The 20,262-nt window shown below is 42.2% G+C and overlaps 6 non-coding genes across 6 annotated transcripts; 3 read left to right on the forward strand and 3 right to left on the reverse strand.

The window, feature by feature from the left end:
- Nucleotides 1-7,336: 7,336 nt before the first annotated feature.
- LOC140320194 (U2 spliceosomal RNA) lies at nt 7,337-7,527 on the forward strand. The gene has a single exon (XR_011918064.1). It is a non-coding gene; the product is annotated as a U2 spliceosomal RNA (small nuclear RNA).
- A 411-nt stretch (nt 7,528-7,938) lies between these two features.
- LOC140266077 (U5 spliceosomal RNA) lies at nt 7,939-8,055 on the forward strand. The gene has a single exon (XR_011906745.1). It is a non-coding gene; the product is annotated as a U5 spliceosomal RNA (small nuclear RNA).
- A 272-nt stretch (nt 8,056-8,327) lies between these two features.
- On the forward strand, nt 8,328-8,515 carry LOC140320548 (U2 spliceosomal RNA). Its single transcript, XR_011918384.1, has one exon. It is a non-coding gene; the product is annotated as a U2 spliceosomal RNA (small nuclear RNA).
- Nucleotides 8,516-15,926: 7,411 nt separating this feature from the next.
- LOC140320562 (U2 spliceosomal RNA) lies at nt 15,927-16,114 on the reverse strand. The gene has a single exon (XR_011918398.1). It is a non-coding gene; the product is annotated as a U2 spliceosomal RNA (small nuclear RNA).
- A 275-nt stretch (nt 16,115-16,389) lies between these two features.
- LOC140266078 (U5 spliceosomal RNA) lies at nt 16,390-16,503 on the reverse strand. The gene has a single exon (XR_011906746.1). It is a non-coding gene; the product is annotated as a U5 spliceosomal RNA (small nuclear RNA).
- Nucleotides 16,504-16,891: 388 nt separating this feature from the next.
- LOC140320564 (U2 spliceosomal RNA) lies at nt 16,892-17,079 on the reverse strand. The gene has a single exon (XR_011918400.1). It is a non-coding gene; the product is annotated as a U2 spliceosomal RNA (small nuclear RNA).
- Between the last annotated feature and the right edge of the window lie 3,183 nt (nt 17,080-20,262).

Here is a 20,262-nt window from a genome sequence, read left to right on the forward strand (position 1 = left end):
ACATCAGCCTGCATTTGCACACAACGTGAGTTTAAAATGCAGGCATCATAGTAATAAAGGGTCCAATGATAAACAATCAAAACATGAACAATTAAACATGATTATCTTCATCCCTCTCTAAGTCAGCGTCACTAGAGGAAAAATTTTGAAAGCAAGAAAGTTATTTGAGTCATTTGGTCTTTTACACACTGTTGTTTAGATGGACTACATAAAATGATGTCATCCACATACTGCAAAAGAGCAGAGCCTGTGGTTGATTGAAGTTAATCCAGACTAGCTTTGAGGGCAGCATTGTAAATAGTGGGACTTTCACAGTACCCCTGGCATAACCGGGTAAAAGTCCAAGATCTCCCTTCAAACTAAAAAGCAAACCAAAATGGGCTATCAGGGTGCACTGGCGACAAGTCAACCACTGAGAAAAACTGTGCATCTGATGTAATTTGAGACAAAATAGTGTGTGGGTTGGGCACAGTAGGAGCATGTGGCTGAACTGCAGCATTCACCGCTTGGAGGTCCTGTACAAAACGCCATTCATCTGGCTGGCCAGCATCTTTAATCTTTTTAACAGGAAACAATGGAGTAAGCACAGGTGAATTTTCAAAAGGAACAATAACGCCTGTTTTCTGAAAAGATTGAAAAACAGGTTTAATCCCTTTAATTGCTTCAGGCTTAAAAGGGTATTGTTTTTTACATGGACAAAAGTCTGATTTAGGGGTGACAATTACTGGTTCACAGCCTTTTATCAACCCCACATCATATTTGTTCTTAGCCCAAAGATCATTGGGCACTTCAGCCAACATGGGTATCGAAGACAAATCTGTTTCAGATAAAAAACATGCTTCAAAATGTGATTCTGTGGTAGGAATTAAGTCCACAGTTCTTTGACAATGCATTGTACTCAAAAATGTTTTTTTGTATGCTGACAATCGTTCAGAAAACATCAAATTTGGATCAGCAGGTGAAACAGTCCACTCCATTTCTTTCTGACATGTAGCAACAAACTCTCCCACACCTTGTCACTGCCAGTGTGTACGTTTGGCCAAGGAAATGTGAGGGCGAGTACCACAAACATTAAAAAAATCGAAGTGCTCTGGAGTGAGCGACACAGCCAATAAAGTAGGCGCACATATTTTTTCACTTCTTCTCATAGTCATTGTCAGGCCCCGAAGAAATGTGTGATGTGCAGTGCAAATCAGTAGGTTGCATGAAATCAGAAAGGGGTGAAACTAACGCTTTTGCTTCTTCCACTAGTTGTTGTGAAAAAGGAGAGCTGGGAAGTTTCCACTCATAAGCATATGTAAGTGCCGATGAATCAAACTGCACTGCTGTGAAAACTTTGTCAGGCTGTAACATAACCTTAACACCCTCTGGTGTAGAAGTTAAAATAATGCCTAATTTACACATGAGATCACAGCCCATCAGGTTAATGGGACACAACTCTGATAACAAAAATGAGTGTTTGAAGGAGAGCTCATCGGGAGTGACAACACGCAATGGGCATTGTCATTTTCTCCTTCACAACCTGGCCTGAGGCAGACATACAGTAAACGTGGTTTCCACTTAACTTTTGAGGACAATCAAACTCCCCTGACGTCACTACTGATGAACATAAGTTCCTATATTCTGAAAGAAATATCTTTGCTCTAGGACGGAAATAGCATGCAAAACTTTACTACGTGAATCACAGTCGGCAAGCGTTTCTTCACTACACAGAGCAGGAAAAATGTGTGAGTGTGTTTGTGCTATCACCCATCAGTGGAGGCTCCGCTGCCGCGTGACGTCCAGAACCTGCCTCCCACCCTCAGTCAGCCTTTTGCCCAATTTCATCACTTTTTAGCTGTGGACAGTCCTTCTTCCAGTGTCCAGTCTGGCCACAGTAAAAACAAATATTCGGATCATAGCTCTGGCGTGGCTCCTCTCCCACACGTCCACGTCTTCGACTTCGGCCTCGTCCTCTGTTTACACCGACTGCGTAATACATGGTCATGGTTGCCAAATGCAGCTCCTTTTCACACTTGTCCGTTTTGGTTGTCTTACGCGTCTCAACTTGGTTCTGAGCATGGCGAGCATATCGGCGAACGTCAGCCAAACGAGGACCCTCACACCATCCCACGTAAATGTTCTTTACTTCAGTGGCGACATCTATATAATATTGTCTGGGTCCCGTTAAAACATGTATTTTTCCCATCTAATTCCTTGTTTGCTTTAAAACAAATATTCCCCATTTTCTATCCCTTCAGTAGCCAACCAGTTTGTATGGAGTACACTGGAGCAACTTGACTGATCAGTAAAACACTGCTTTTGTTGTCACCGCAAGGCTTCCCCCGTCGGTTGTTTCACTGAGACACTACTGAGTAACTACAACTCAACACAGTTTATACACATAACATTCATATACATACTAACAAACAAACAAACAATAATTTATCGCAATTTTCTCATCTCTGTTTGAACGTACACCCAGGTAAATATTCCTGTAGTCTTCTCATACCGACTATGGACCCATTCATTGTTTAACTTCACTGTTTTGCAAATCCTAATTGAATATTACACATTGACATTGAACTTTACTGGATAAGCAGGTCTTCATTGCATTCAGCAGCCTATATGTGAGCATCTATGTGTAAGCTGTTCTTCTTTGCATTTATCAGCAGCAAGCAATTCTTCACTGCACATGCATATGCAAATAGTAAAACAATTCCAATGTGTTAGCGAAACCTTCTATATCACAGTGGTTTCTAAGATCTATTTTAAGTTCTTTGCCATCAGTGAGATGACATAGTTTACAAAGTGTGTCAAATTATCACTGAAGATCTTTTCAGGAATTTCAAATCTAGAAATGAGTTATTTTACGTGTGATTTTGCTACTGAGAGTGCATCTGCTTGTGCACATGGAAATATTTCAGACCATTTGGTAAAAACCTCTGTTGTCACTGAGCAGAATCGTTTCCCTTAACATTAATTTAGTTCAATGAAATCTACACAATAATGAAATAATGAAATCCAAACAAATATGTTGAAAAAGATACACTGGCTTAGGGAATTATCTTCGTTTTGGTCTTAGATTGCCCTGTGGAATGTATTTTGCACATATTTGACCTGCTAGACAAAACTTTATTCATTTATTTATTCTAAAAAAAAAAATTAAATAATTAGTAAAACCATATGCTGTAAAAACCTTGTTCATTATTGCTTCCATCCCTCCTGTTGAGACATGACATGGTCCGTGGCTCAATACTGCAGCATATTTAAACAAATTCTTTGGCAGTATGGTTTTCCTTCCGGTCATTCATACGAGTCTATTGTAGATGGCAATTGAATAACATCTAATAATGCTAAAATATTTGTAGTTTATACATTTAGCTGTGGATGTCAACATACCTGTTTTTCCAATGCTGTGTTAACACATGTACAGTTGAGAAGGCATACTGACTGTCAGTGTAAACGTTAACAACCTTTTTGTTATTTAATTTACAAGCTTCAGTTAAAGCTACCAATTCGACTGCTTGAACAGAGTAATTTTTTGGTAGTTGGTGTTTTAAGAAAACTTCAGTTTCTGTTACTACTGCAAATCCTGTAGCATTTGTGCCATCAGGGTTTTTTGCTTGACCTGTTGAATAAATATAGTTATTTCTGCATTTTCATAACGTATATCAGTTAAGTCTGGCCTGGGTAAAACACTGATGGTTATTTCTGACATGCAATCATGAGGCTTTCCATCTGTGGGGTAGGTAGCAGTGTGGATGGATTAAGTGTAGCACATCTCTCGACAACAAGGTGTGGCTGTGAAAGAAGAACTGTTATGTAGGAGAGATGTCTGGTAAAGATATTTTGTTAAGTAACCATATCACAGCCACTGCATGAGGTACCTTAAGTGTTAATGGGTGAAATAACACCATTATTGTTGATGCCTGCACTGCCAATGGCTTCTGGCCATTGATTCAAAAGTACGATCTCGTCCCTGTTTCCCCCTTTCAGTGGACACTGGCCCCTAATTACCGCAATTCAGCAGGGGGTCTTTCATTAGGAGTACTGGACTCCCCCGTGCACGGTTTCAGCTCCGACCCTGGAAAGCGGAAAAAACGTTGAGATCTGGTTTGAGGACCCAATTGTTGAGAAAAGTCTCTCAATGAGACTCAGAGTTGCTGGAGTCAGTTAATGCAAATGTTTAATCTTGCAGCAAGTTCAAGAATGTGTGTGTGTATGGGTGTATGTGTGCGAACGTGTGTGAGTTTGTGTGTGTGAGAGTTTAAAGAACCTTTTATCCACAGGCAGGTCTTAACTAGTATGGCACGGGTCCAGCCTGTCTCATCTTTTTTGGAAGGTCCAGCGCTCGGCCGTAACCCTTCTGTCTGTTTGGACTCTCACATACATTCGGTTAATCATAGAAAAACGAGAACAAAACTTTTTAGCCCCTTAAATTCATAAAACAGACATGGTGCAGTTATTTCCATTCTAGAAAATAAGAGTAATCACCACCATTCCTATAAATTCTGGATATCCTAACAATCTGAATCTTTTTTAAATGTTCGATGAAGCCCTTTGCTGTTCTGTTTAGAGACTCAGCTGATCATAAACCAAGTTTTGCTCTTGAACCAAGCTTCTAAACTCTTCACCTTTTTCATTTCTCAGTTAGTATTCACTTTAAAACTGATTAAAAGAAAAATTAAATGAATGCCTATCAACAAATGTGGGATCTAAACTCTAGTGCTTTCTCTAAAATAATTTCCTTTCTCAATTCAGAAATGTGTGTGTGTAAGTCACAACACCCGTGACACCAAAACGGCTTTCTTTTCTCTCTTTTCTCTACACTCTGCACTGTGAGCACACACACCAAATCAGAAAGGCTTTTTTCTCTCTTTTCTACATTATGGACTGTGGGGACACAAAACCGCTCTCTCTCTTTTTTTTTTTGATTGTGTGCCAGGGCGTTGTCTCACGTATTAGATTATGCTTAAGATACGAATGGGTTTATCAGTCACATCAGAATCCATACATACTGATCCTCCCGTAATAAAATGGTCGGATCTTATCAAACACACTTTGTTTCTTGTGACAAGTCAGCGAAACAGCGTATACACGTCAAGACACTGAATCAAGTTTGCCACAAGAACTCATAAGTTTGGCAGTATTGCTCTGCCTGCAATCATACACCCATTTTATTTTCATGAGACATGTGCAGGCACCTGTTCATCTACTGTTCTATCACTATGAATTAGTTTATCTATTATCAATAAGGATACTTCTACAACTACTATCAAAGTATGTCCGGACTTCTTATGTTGTCAGTTGCTATATATGAATAAGTGGGTTGCTACTGAAAAGCATTAAGCATGTCACACAGCCCAAACATATAACATTTCAGGACACACCACACAGTTAACAACCACAGTGAAGCGTGTCAAAGCCCAAACATGTAACATTCAACAGGACACTTACACAACACATTCAAATCAAACAGTCAGACAACATACAAGAACATATACCCCAGCCGGGTAGGAAGGTCCAGCGCTCGGCCGTAACCCTTCTGTCTGTTTGGACTCTCACATACATTCGGTTAATCATAGAAAAACGAGAACAAAACTTTTTAGCCCCTTAAATTCATAAAACAGACATGGTGCAGTTATTTCCATTCTAGAAAATAAGAGTAATCACCACCATTCCTATAAATTCTGGATATCCTAACAATCTGAATCTTTTTTAAATGTTCGATGAAGCCCTTTGCTGTTCTGTTTAGAGACTCAGCTGATCATAAACCAAGTTTTGCTCTTGAACCAAGCTTCTAAACTCTTCACCTTTTTCATTTCTCAGTTAGTATTCACTTTAAAACTGATTAAAAGAAAAATTAAATGAATGCCTATCAACAAATGTGGGATCTAAACTCTAGTGCTTTCTCTAAAATAATTTCCTTTCTCAATTCAGAAATGTGTGTGTGTAAGTCACAACACCCGTGACACCAAAACGGCTTTCTTTTCTCTCTTTTCTCTACACTCTGCACTGTGAGCACACACACCAAATCAGAAAGGCTTTTTTCTCTCTTTTCTACATTATGGACTGTGGGGACACAAAACCGCTCTCTCTCTTTTTTTTTTGATTGTGTGCCAGGGCGTTGTCTCACGTATTAGATTATGCTTAAGATACGAATGGGTTTATCAGTCACATCAGAATCCATACATACTGATCCTCCCGTAATAAAATGGTCGGATCTTATCAAACACACTTTGTTTCTTGTGACAAGTCAGCGAAACAGCGTATACACGTCAAGACACTGAATCAAGTTTGCCACAAGAACTCATAAGTTTGGCAGTATTGCTCTGCCTGCAATCATACACCCATTTTATTTTCATGAGACATGTGCAGGCACCTGTTCATCTACTGTTCTATCACTATGAATTAGTTTATCTATTATCAATAAGGATACTTCTACAACTACTATCAAAGTATGTCCGGACTTCTTATGTTGTCAGTTGCTATATATGAATAAGTGGGTTGCTACTGAAAAGCATTAAGCATGTCACACAGCCCAAACATATAACATTTCAGGACACACCACACAGTTAACAACCACAGTGAAGCGTGTCAAAGCCCAAACATGTAACATTCAACAGGACACTTACACAACACATTCAAATCAAACAGTCAGACAACATACAAGAACATATACCCCAGCCGGCATTGCTCCCTGCCTATTTTCCTACAACTCACTATGTGTGCGCACACCTTTATTCACAAACTCTTCAACTTATACTCTTTTACCGAAGCTGCTACAGCTCGATTGGCCAAATACCCTTAGATCCTATTTCGGTGAATTTGACATCTGCCTTGTATGTAACAGATTAGCGGTTTAGCAGTTTTAATTTAGTTTGAGTGAAGGAATTCATTTTATAGCAAAATCTGAAATCGTGAAGAACTCATGAAAGTAAGCTTATTCTCGGATTCCTGAAACTTTAGATTTGCTCTTTCTTTTACTGCAAAGTACAACATTGAGCAGCACTAATGAGTTGTTTCTATTTTTGGCAGGCTTTACCTTTGCGGATGAAGCCCTTTCTGTCTGTGCAAAAGAAATCTTGTTACTGTGCAGAGTGACTTCTCTGAGTAGAGTCGCCTTACTTGTTGCGACTGTGCCGATGTTCGAAGCTGGAGTGCAAAGTTGTTGCTTGAATGGTGCTCGCTGGAGCGTGTGGTAGTGTAAAGATATACCATTTAAAAGGGCTGAAGAGTGCTCAGTGCAGCGGGTGGGCGGAGGTGCAAAGTGACACTATGGCCATAAAAAGAACACCGCTACAAGTGCGCATTGTGCCAGGAAGGGCCCTCGGACGTGAACCAGTGGACAGTTATCGCTTCTCGGCCTTTTGGCTAAGATCAAGTGTAGTATCTGTTCTTATCAGTTTAATGTCTGATATGTCCTCTATGCGAGGACTACATATTAAATGGATTTTTATCAATAGGAGTTGAAAAAGGAGCTTGCTCCGTTCACTCCAAGCATCGACCCGGTACTGCAGTGCCGCTGGGAACGGTGCGCTCTCCTCTGCTCTGGTGAAAAAGCAAACAGCGGTGCAGGATGGAAGTTTCAGGGAGCCTAAGATGAAACTTTCTTTTAATCTGCTGAGAAAAGAGAGTGAATGCAAAGCAGACTTTAACACGGCTCTGGGAGCGAGCCGAGTGCGGGCTAACCGGGAGAATTGCTTGAAAGAAACGCGACATCGAATGAGCAGTCAGAACAAAGCCTCAATACGGTGTTCCCGTGTTGTTTGTGGCTGCCTTGTCTTTTGCACAGAGTAAAAGACAAGGCAGCCATCGAATAGGGCCCGATTGTTCCTACTTGGTCAGCCAAGGAGCAAGGGGGGGGAGCAAGCGTCTCAACCAAGCAAAGCTCACCATGGGGAAGGTGGCTATGCCAACTAGCCTGATGCCCTGCTCCTGCAGTGATGGATAATCATACACTGGTTTCTCTTCATAATGTACAAGTCTTTCGCCTTTTACTAAAGACTTCCGTGGAGAGCAGCACTAATGAATTGTTTCTATTTTTGGCAGGCTTTACCTTTGCGCGTGAAGCTCTTTCTGTCTGTGCAAAAGAAATCTTGTTACTGTGCAGAGTGACTTCTCTGAGTAGAGTCGCCTTACTTGTTGCGACTGTGCCGATGTTGCTTGAATGGTGCTCGCTGGAGCGTGCGGTAGTGTAAAGTTATACCATTTAAAAGGGTTGAAGAGTGCTCAGTGCAGCGGGTGGGCGGAGGTGCAAAGTGACACTATGGCCATAAAACGAACACCGCTACAAGTGCGCATTGTGCCAGGAAGGGCCCTCGGACGTGAACCAGTGGTCAGATATCGCTTCTCGGCCTTTTGGCTAAGATCAAGTGTAGTATCTGTACTTATCAGTTTAATATGTGATATGTCTATGCAAGGACTACATATTAAATGGATTTTTATCAATAGGAGTTGAAAAAGGAGCTTGCTCCGTTCACTCCAAGCATCGACTCGGTACTGCAGTGCCGCTGGGAACGGTGCGCTCTCCTCTGCTCTTGTGAAAAAGCAAACAGCAGTGCAGGATGTGCAGTGCAGTCTGCTGAGAAAAGAGAGTGAATGCGAAGCAGACTTTAACACGGCTCTGGGAGCGAGCCGAGTGCGGGCTAACCAGGAGAATTGCTTGAAAGAAACGCGACACCGAATGAGCGGTCAGAACAAAACCTCAATACGGTGTTCCTGTGGTGTTTTTATAAAATGCGGTGTAAAAAAAGGTGTGAATGCCCCATAGAAAACTAAAAGGTGGAGCGGAAGTGTTCGGCTGCAAGAAGGTGTGAATGTCCGACTATATTTGGTGAAAAGCAGGTGAAGCAAGGTCTGAATGCCCAACCTTACATCATCAAAAGCGAGATCAGAGGTTTTTGGCTGCAAGAAGGCCATAGTTTGCCAAAAGCGGGTAAGGTGCGAATGATCGGCTAAATATCAACAAAAGTGGGGGCGGAGGTCTTCGGATGCAAGTGGGTGTGAATATCCCACCATACAAGTATGGTGGAGAGGAAGCTGTGAATGGCCGACCATAGTTTGCAAAAAGCGGGTGAGAAAAGGTGCGAATGTCCAACCATACATGATCAAAACAGGGAGCGGAGGTGTTTGGCTGCGACAAGGTGTGAATGTCCACCCATAATTAATGAAAAGCGGGCAACAAGTAGGTTCGAATGCCCAACCATACATTATTAAAAGCAGGAGTGGATGTGTTCGGCTACAAGAAGGTTTGAATGTCCGAGCATAGTTTGTAAAAAGCGGGTAAGAAAAGGTTCGAATGCCCGAACATGCACCATCAAAAGAGGGAGCGGAGGTGTTCCGCTGTAAGACGGTGTGAATGTCCGACCATAGTTGGTAAAAAGTGGGTATGAAAAGGTTCGAATGCCCAAATTCGGCTGCAAAAAACTGTGTTCGGCTGCAAAAAGGTGTGAATGTTCGACTAAATTTTGTAAAAAGCGGGTAAGACAAGGTGCGAATGCCTGACAATCTATGATCAAAAGCGGGAGCGGAGGTGTTCAGCTGCAAGAAGGTCTAAATGTCCATTTTTAATTGCTAGAAAACATGAAAGAAAATTTTCGAAAATCAATCCGCACATGATCATAAGTGGGAGAGGAGGTGTTCAGCTGCAAGAAGGTGTGAATGTCCTACCATAATTGCTGAAAAATGTGTTAGAAACGGTAAGAATGCCGGACCATACATCATAAAAAGCTAGAGAGGTGGTGTTCGGCTGCAAGTAGGTGTGAATGTCTGACTAAAGTTCAAATATATTAACAAAAGCGGGAGGAGAGGTCTTCGGATGAGTGGTTGAGAATTTCCAACCATAATCTATAAAATGCGGTGAAAAAAAAGGTGTGATAGATACCTAAAAGGTGGAGCGGAAGTGTTCGGCTGCAAGAAGGTGTGAATGTTACATATATAGTTGGTGAAAAGCAGGAAAAGCAAGGTCTGAATGCCCAATCTTACATCATCAAAAGCGAGATCAGAGGTGTTTGGCGGCAAGAAAACGGGTAAGGTGTGAATGACCGACTAAATATCAACAAAAGTGGGGGCGGAGGTCTTCGGATGCAAGTGGGTGTGAATATCCCACCATACAAGTATGGTGGAGAGGAAGCTGTGAATGGCCGACCATAGTTTGCAAAAAGCGGGTGAGAAAAGGTGCGAATGTCCAACCATACATGATCAAAACAGGGAGCGGAGGTGTTTGGCTGCGACAAGGTGTGAATGTCCACCCATAATTAATGAAAAGCGGGCAACAAGTAGGTTCGAATGCCCAACCATACATCAACAAAAGCAGAAGTGGATGTGTTTGGCTACAAGAAGGTTTGAATGTCCGAGCATAGTTTGTAAAAAGCGGGTAAGAAAAGGTGCGAATGCCCGACAAAGTATGATCAAAAGAGGGAGTGGAGGTTTTCGGCTACAAGAAGGTTTGAATGTACGACCATAGTTTGTAAAAAGCGGGTAAGAAAAGGTGCGAATGCCCGAACATACACCATCAAAAGAGGGAGCGGAGGTGTTCCGCTGAAAGACGGTGTGAATGTCCGACCATAGTTGGTAAAAAGCAGTTAAGAAAAGGTTCGAATATCCAACCAAACATAATAAAAAGTGGGAGCAGAGCTGTTCGACTGCAAGTAGGTGTGAATGTCCACCCATAATTCCTGAAAAATGGGTAAGAAAAGGTGCGAATGCCCAACCATACATCATCAAAAGAAGAAGTGGATGTGTTCTGCTACAAGAAGGTTTGAATGTCCGACCATAGTTTGTAAAAAGTGGGTAAGAAAAAGTTCGAATGCCCGAACATACACCATCAAAAGAGGGAGCGGAGGTGTTCCGCTGTAAGATGCTGCGAATGTCCGACCATAGTTGGTAAAAAGCGGGTAAGAAAAGGTTAAAAAACCCGACTGTACACAATCAATAGCGGAAGCGGAGTTGTTCAGCTACAAGAAGGTGTGAAAGTCCACCAATAATTACTGAAAAATGGGTAAGAAAAGGTGTGAATGCCCAACTATACATCATCAAAAGCAGAAGTGGATGTGTTCGGCCACAAGAAGGTTTGAATGTCCGACCATAGTTTGTAAAAGGTGGGTAAGAAAAGGTTCGAATGCCCGTACATACACAATCAAAAGAGGGAGCGGAGGTGTTTCGCTGCAAGAAGGTGTGAATGTCCGAGCATAGTTTGTAAAAAGTGGGTAAGAAAAGGTTCGAATGCCAGAACATACACCATCAAAAGAGGGAGCGGAGGTGTTCCGCTGTAAGAAGGTGTGAATTTCCGACCATAGTTGGTAAAAAGCGGGTAAGAAAAGGTTCGAATGCCAAAATATACACCATCAAAAGCGGAAGCCGAGGTGTTCAGCTGCAAGAAGGTCTGAATGTCCATCAATAATTGCTAGAAAACATGAAAAAAAAATTTCGAATATCCAACCACACATGATCATAAGTGGGAGAGGAGGTGTTCAGCTGCAAGAAGGTGTGAATGTCCACCCATAATTCCTCAAAAATGGGTAAAAAAAAAGGTGCAAATGCCCAACCATACATCATCAAAAGCAGGACTGGATGTGTTAGGCTACAAGAAGGTTTGAATGTCCGAGCATAGTTTGTAAAAAGCGGGTAAGAAAAGGTTCGAATGCCCGAACATACACCATCAAAAGAGGGAGCGGAGGTGTTCCGCCATAAGAAGGTGTGAATGTCCGACCGTAGTTGGTTAAAATACCCGACTGTACACAATCAATAGCGGGAGCGAATGTGTTCGGCTACAAGAAGGTGTGAATGGCCGACCATTTTTTGTAAATAGCGGGTAAGAAAAGGTGCGAATGCCCGACAATGTATGATCAAAAGAGGGAGCGGAGGTTTTCAGCTAAAAGAAGGTCTGAATGTCCAACCATAATTTGTAAAAACCGGGGAAGAAAAGTCTCGAAAGCCTGACTATACACCATCAAAAGCGGGAGCAGAGGGGTTCAGCTGCAAGAAGGTCTGAATGTCCATCAATAATTGCTAGAAAACATGAAAGAAAATTTTCGAATATCAAACCGCACATGATCATATGCGGGAGAGGAGGTGTTCAGCTGCAAGAAGGTGTGATTGTCCACCCATAATTCCTGAAAAATGGGTATAAAAAGGTGCGATTGCCCAACCATACATCATCAAAAGCATGTGTGAATGTCAGATCATAATTTGCAAAAACCTGATTGTGTGCAGCTGAACACCTCTGCTCCCGCTTTTGATGGTGTATAGTCGGGCTTTCGAGGCTTTTCTTCAACGGTGTTTACAAATTATGGTTGGAAATTCAGACCTTGCAGCCGAACACCTCCACTCCCTTTTTTGATCATACATTGTCGGGCATTCGCACCTTGTCTTACCCGCGTTTTACAAACCATGGTCGGACTTTCACACCTTCTTGTAGCTGAACAACTCCGCTCCCGCTATTGATTGTGTACAGTCGGGTATTTTAACCTTTTCTTACCCGCTTTTTACCAATTATGGTCGGACATTCACACCGTCTTACAGCGGAACACCTCCGCTCCCTCTTTTGATGATGTATGGTTGGGCATTCGCACCTTTTCTTACCCATTTTTCAGGAATTATGGCTGGACATTCACACCTACTTGCAGTCGAACAGCTCTGCTCCCACTTTTTATTATGTTTGGTTGGATATTCGAACCTTTTCTTAACTGCTTTTTACAAACTTTGGTCGGACGTTCACAACTTCTTACAGCCGAACACCTCCGCTTCCGCTTTTGATGGTATATATTCGGGCATTCGAACCTTTTCTTACCCGCTTTTTACCAACTATGGTCGGACATTCACACCGTCTTTCAGCGGAACACCTCCGCTCCCTCTTTTGATGGTGTATATTCGGGCATTCGCACCTTTTCTTACCCGCTTTTTACAAACTATGGTCGTACATTCAAACCTTCTTGTAGCCGAAAACCTCCACTCCCTCTTTTGATCATACTTTGTCGGGCATTCGCACCTTTTCTTACCCGCTTTTTACAAACTATGCTCGGACATTCAAACCTTCTTGTAGCCAAACACATCCACTCCTGCTTTTGTTGATGTATGGTTGGGCATTCGAACCTACTTGTTGCCCGCTTTTCATTAATTATGGGTGGACATTCACACCTTGTCGCAGCCAAACACCTCCGCTCCCTGTTTTGATCATGTATGGTTGGACATTCGCACCTTTTCTCACCCGCTTTTTGCAAACTATGGTCGGCCATTCACAGCTTCCTCTCCACCATACTTGTATGGTGGGATATTCACACCCACTTGCATCCGAAGACCTCCGCCCCCACTTTTGTTGATATTTAGTCGGTCATTCACACCTTACCCGTTTTCTTGCCGCCAAACACCTCTGATCTCGCTTTTGATGATGTAAGATTGGGCATTCAGACCTTGCTTTTCCTGCTTTTCACCAACTATATATATATAACATTCACACCTTCTTGCAGCCGAACACTTCCGCTCCACCTTTTAGGTATCTATCACACCTTTTTTTTCACCGCATTTTATAGATTATGGTTGGAAATTCTCAACCACTCATCCGAAGACCTCTCCTCCCGCTTTTGTTAATATATTTGAACTTTAGTCAGACATTCACACCTACTTGCAGCCGAACACCACCTCTCTAGCTTTTGATGATGTATGGTCCGGCATTCTTACCGTTTCTAACACATTTTTCAGCAATTATGGTAGGACATTCACACCTTCTTGCAGCTGAACACCTCCTCTCCCACTTATGATCATGTGCGGATTGATTTTCGAAAATTTTCTTTCATGTTTTCTAGCAATTAAAAATGGACATTTAGATCTTCTTGCAGCTGAACACCTCCACTCCCGCTTTTGATCATAGATTGTCAGGCATTCGTACCTTGTCTTACCCGCTTTTTACAAAATTTAGTCGAACATTCACACCTTTTTGCAGCCGAACACAGTTTTTTGCAGCCGAATTTGGGCATTCGAACCTTTTCATACCCACTTTTTACCAACTATGGTCGGACATTCACACCGTCTTACAGCGGAACACCTCCGCTCCCTCTTTTGATGGTGTATGTTCGGGCATTCGAACCTTTTCTTACCCGCTTTTTACAAACTATGCTCGGACATTCAAACCTTCTTGTAGCCGAACACATCCACTCCTGCTTTTGATGATGTATGGTTGGGCATTCGAACCTACTTGTTGCCCGCTTTTCATTAATTATGGGTGGACATTCACACCTTGTCGCAGCCAAACACCTCCGCTCCCTGTTTTGATCATGTATGGTTGGACATTCGCACCTTTTCTCACCCGCTTTTTGCAAACTATGGTCGGCCATTCACAGCTTCCTCTCCACCATACTTGTATGGTGGGATATTCACACCCACTTGCATCCGAAGACCTCCGCCCCCACTTTTGTTGATATTTAGTCGGTCATTCGCACCTTACCCGTTTTCTTGCCGCCAAACACCTCTGATCTCGCTTTTGATGATGTAAGATTGGGCATTCAGACCTTGCTTTTCCTGCTTTTCACCAACTATATATATAACATTCACACCTTCTTGCAGCCGAACACTTCCGCTCCACCTTTTAGGTATCTATCACACCTTTTTTTTCACCGCATTTTATAGATTATGTTTGGAAATTCTCAACCACTCATCCGAAGACCTCTCCTCCCGCTTTTGTTAATATATTTGAACTTTAGTCAGACATTCACACCTACTTGCAGCCGAACACCACCTCTCTAGCTTTTGATGATGTATGGTCCGGCATTCTTACCGTTTCTAACACATTTTTCAGCAATTATGGCTGGACATTCACACCTTCTTGCAGCTGAACACCTCCTCTCCCACTTATGATCATGTGCGGATTGATTTTCGAAAATTTTATTTCATGTTTTCTAGCAATTAAAAATGGACATTTAGACCTTCTTGCAGCTGAACACCTCCGCTCCCGCTTTTGATCATAGATTGTCAGGCATTCGCACCTTGTCTTACCCGCTTTTTACAAAATTTAGTCGAACATTCACACCTTTTTGCAGCCGAACACAGTTTTTTGCAGCCGAATTTGGGCATTCGAACCTTTTCATACCCACTTTTTACCAACTATGGTCGGACATTCACACCGTCTTACAGCGGAACACCTCCGCTCCCTCTTTTGATGGTGTATGTTCGGGCATTCGAACCTTTTCTTACCCGCTTTTTACAAACTATGCTCGGACATTCAAACCTTCTTGTAGCCGAACACATCCACTCATGCTTTTGATGATGTATGGTTGGGCATTCGAACCTACTTGTTGCCCGCTTTTCATTAATTATGGGTGGACATTCACACCTTGTCGCAGCCAAACACCTCCGCTCCCTGTTTTGATCATGTATGGTTGGACATTCGCACCTTTTCTCACCCGCTTTTTGCAAACTATGGTCGGCCATTCACAGCTTCCTCTCCACCATACTTGTATGGTGGGATATTCACACCCACTTGCATCCGAAGACCTCCGCCCCCACTTTTGTTGATATTTAGCCGATCATTCGCACCTTACCCGCTTTTGGCAAACTATGGCCTTCTTGCAACCAAAAACCTCTGATCTCGCTTTTGATGATGTAAGGTTGGGCATTCAGACCTTGCTTCACCTGCTTTTCACCAAATATAGTCGGACATTCACACCTTCTTGCAGCCGAACACTTCCGCTCCACCTTTTAGTTTTCTATGGGGCATTCACACCTTTTTTTACACCGCATTTTATAAAAACACCACAGGAACACCGTATTGAGGCTTTGTTCTGACCGCTCATTTGGTGTCGCGTTTTTTCAAGCAATTCTCCTGGTTAGCCCGCACTCGGCTCGCTCCCAGAACCGTGTTAAAGTCTGCTTCGCATTCACTCTCTTTTCTCAGCAGATTAAAAGAAACTTCCATCCTGCACCGCTGTTTGCTTTTTCACAAGAGCAGAGGAGAGCGCACCGTTCCCAGCGGCACTGCAGTACCGGGTCGATGCTTGGAGTGAACGGAGCAAGCTCTTTTTTCAACTCCTATTGATAAAAATCCATTTAATATGTAGTCCTTGCATAGACATATCACATATTAAACTGATAAGTACAGATACTACACTTGATCTTAGCCAAAAGGCCGAGAAGCGATATATGTCCACTGGTTCACGTCCGAGGGCCCTTCCTGGCACAATGCGCACTTGTAGCGGTGTTCGTTTTATGGCCATAGTGTCACTTTGCACCTCCGCCCACCCGCTGCACTGAGCACTCTTCAACCCTTTTAAATGGTATAACTTTACACTACCGCACGCTCCAGCGAGCACCATTCAAGCAACATCGGCACAGTCGCAACAAGTAAGGCGACTCTACTCAGAGAAGTCACTCTGCACAGTAACAAGATTTCTTTTGCACAGACAGAAAGAGCTTCACCCGCAAAGGTAAAGCCTGCCAAAAATAGAAACAATTCATTAGTGCTGCTCTCCACGGAAGTCTTTAGTAAAAGGCTAAAGACTTGTTCATTATGAAGAGAAACCAGTGTATGATTATCCATCACTGCGGGAGCAGGGCATCAGGCTAGTTGGCATAGCCACCTTCCCCATGGTGAGCTTTGCTTGGTTGAGACGCTTGCTCCCCCCCCTTGCTCCTCGGCTGACCAAGTAGGAACAATCGGGCCCTATTCGATGGCTGCCTTGTCTTTTACTCTGTGCAAAAGACAAGGCAGCCACAAACAACACGGGAACACCGTATTGAGGCTTTGTTCTGACTGCTCATTCGGTGTCGCGTTTCTTTCAAGCAATTCTCCCGGTTACCCCGCACTCGGCTCGCTCCCAGAGCCGTGTTAAAGTCTGCTTCGCATTCACTCTCTTTTCTCAGCAGATTAAAAGAAACTTCCATCCTGCACCGCTGTTTGCTTTTTCACAAGAGCAGAGGAGAGCGCACCGTTCCCAGCGGCACTGCAGTACCGGGTCGATGCTTGGAGTGAACGGAGCAAGCTCTTTTTTCAACTCCTATTGATAAAAATCCATTTAATATGTAGTCCTTGCATAGACATATCACATATTAAACTGATAAGTACAGATACTACACTTGATCTTAGCCAAAAGGCCGAGAAGCGATATCTGTCCACTGGTTCACGTCCGAGGGCCCTTCCTGGCACAATGCGCACTTGCGGTGTTCGTTTTATGGCCATAGTGTCACTTTGCACCTCCGCCCACCCGCTGCACTGAGCACTCTTCAGCCCTTTTAAATGGTATAACTTTACACTACCACACGCTCCAGTGAGCACCATTCAAGCAACAACTTTGCACTCCAGCTTCGAACATCGGCACAGTCGCAACAAGTAAGGCGACTCTACTCAGAGAAGTCACTCTGCACAGTAACAAGATTTCTTTTGCACAGACAGAAAGGGCTTCATCCGCAAAGGTAAAGCCTGCCAAAAATAGAAACAACTCATTAGTGCTGCTCAACGTTGTACTTTGCAGTAAAAGAAAGAGCAAATCTAAAGTTTCAGGAATCCGAGAATAAGCTTACTTTCATGAGTTCTTCACGATTTCGGATTTTGCTATAAAATGAATTCCTTCACTCAAACTAAATTAAAACTGCTAAACCGCTAATCTGTTACATACAAGGCAGATGTCAAATTCACCGAAATAGGATCTAAGGGTATTTGGCTTATCGAGCTGTAGCAGCTTCGGTAAAAGAGTATAAGTTGAAGAGTTTGTGAATAAAGGTGTGCGCACACATAGTGAGTTGTAGGAAAATAGGCAGGGAGCAATGCCGGCTGGGGTATATGTTCTTGTATGTTGTCTGACTGTTTGATTTGAATGTGTTGTGTAAGTGTCCTGTTGAATGTTACATGTTTGGGCTTTGACACGCTTCACTGTGGTTGTTAACTGTGTGGTGTGTCCTGAAATGTTATATGTTTGGGCTGTGTGACATGCTTAATGCTTTTCAGTAGCAACCCACTTATTCATATATAGCAACTGACAACATAAGAAGTCCGGACATACTTTGATAGTAGTTGTAGAAGTATCCTTATTGATAATAGATAAACTAATTCATAGTGATAGAACAGTAGATGAACAGGTGCCTGCACATGTCTCATGAAAATAAAATGGGTGTATGATTGCTGACCGCAGAGCAATACTGCCAAACTTATGAGTTCTTGTGGCAAACTTGATTCAGTGTCTTGACGTGTATACGCTGTTTCGCTGACTTGTCACAAGAAACAAAGTGTGTTTGATAAGCTCCGACCATTTTATTACGGGAGGATCAGTATGTATGGATTCTGATGTGACTGATAAACCCATTCGTATCTTAAGCATAATCTAATACGTGAGACAACGCCCTGGCACACAATCAAAAAAAAAGAGAGAGAGCGGTTTTGTGTCCCCACAGTCCATAATGTAGAAAAGAGAGAAAAAAGCCTTTCTGATTTGGTGTGTGTGCTCACAGTGCAGAGTGTAGAGAAAAGAGAGAAAAGAAAGCCGTTTTGGTGTCACGGGTGTTGTGACTTACACACACACATTTCTGAATTGAGAAAGGAAATTATTTTAGAGAAAGCACTAGAGTTTAGATCCCACATTTGTTGATAGGCATTCATTTAATTTTTCTTTTAATCAGTTCTAAAGTGAATACTAACTGAGAAATGAAAAAGGTGAAGAGTTTAGAAGCTTGGTTCAAGAGCAAAACTTGGTTTATGATCAGCTGAGTCTCTAAACAGAACAGCAAAGGGCTTCATCGAACATTTAAAAAAGATTCAGATTGTTAGAATATCCAGAATTTATAGGAATGGTGGTGATTACTCTTATTTTCTAGAATGGAAATAACTGCACCATGTCTGTTTTATGAATTTAAGGGGCTAAAAAGTTTTGTTCTCGTTTTTCTATGATTAACCGAATGTATGTGAGAGTCCAAACAGACAGAAGGGTTACGGCCGAGCGCTGGACCTTCCAAAAAAGATGAGACAGGCTGGACCTGTGCCATACTAGTTAAGACCTGCCTGTGGATAACAGGTTCTATAAACTCTCACACACACAAACTCACACACGTTCGCACACATACACCCATACACACACACATTCTTGAACTTGCTGCAAGATTAAACCTTTGCATTAACTGACTCCAGCAACTCTGAGTCTCATTGAGAGACTTTTCTCAACAATTGGGTCCTCAAACCAGATCTCAACGTTTTTTCCGCTGTCCAGGGTCAGAGCTGTAACCGTGCACGGGGGAGTCCAGTACTCCTAATGAAAGACCCCCTGCTGAATTGCGGTAATTAGGGGCCAGTGTCCACTGAAAGGGGGAAAAAGGGACGATATCGTACTTTTGAATCAATGGCCAGAAGCCATTGGCAGTGCAGGCATCAACAATAATGGTGTTATTTCACCCATTAACACTTAAGGTACCTCATGCAGTGGCTGTGATATGGTTACTTAACAAAATATCTTTACCAGACATCTCTCCTACATAACAGTTCTTCTTTCACAGCCACACCTTGTTGTCGAAAGATGTGCTACACTTAATCCATCCACACTGCTACCTACCCCACAGATGGAAAGCCTCATGATTGCATGTCAGAAATAACCATCAGTGTTTTACCCAGGCCAGACTTAACTGATATACGTTATGAAAATGCAGAAATAACTATATTTATTCAACATATCAAGGAAAAAAACCCTGATGGCACAAATGCTACAGGATTTGCAGTAGTAACAGAAATTGAAGTTTTCTTAAAACAACCACTACCAAAAAATTACTCTGTTCAAGCAGTCGAATTGGTAGCTTTAACTGAAGCTTGTAAATTAAATAACAAAAAGGTTGTTAACGTTTACACTGACAGTCAGTATGCCTTCTCAACTGTACATGTGTTAACATAGCATTGGAAAAACAGGTATGTTGACATCCACAGCTAAATGTATAAACTACAAATATTTTAGCATTATTAGATGTTATTCAATTGCCATCTACAATAGACTCGTATGAATGACCGCAAGGAAAACCATACTGCCAAAGAATTTGTTTAAATATGCTGCAGTATTGAGCCACGGACCATGTCATGTCTCAACAGGAGGGATGGAAGCAATAATGAACAAGGTTTTTACAGCATATGGTTTTACTAATTATTAAAAAAATTTTTTTAGAATAAATAAATGAATAAAGTTTTGTCTAGCAGGTCAAATATGTGCAAAATACATTCCACAGGGCAATCTAAGACCAAAACGAAGATAATTCCCTAAGCCAGTGTATCTTTTTCAACATATTTGTTTGGATTTCATTATTTCATTATTTTGTAGATTT

This window comes from Leuresthes tenuis, unplaced genomic scaffold (genome assembly GCF_036924035.1).
Source record: "Leuresthes tenuis unplaced genomic scaffold, fLeuTen1.0.hap1 SCAF_12, whole genome shotgun sequence".
Classification (NCBI taxonomy): Eukaryota; Metazoa; Chordata; class Actinopteri; order Atheriniformes; family Atherinopsidae; genus Leuresthes; species Leuresthes tenuis.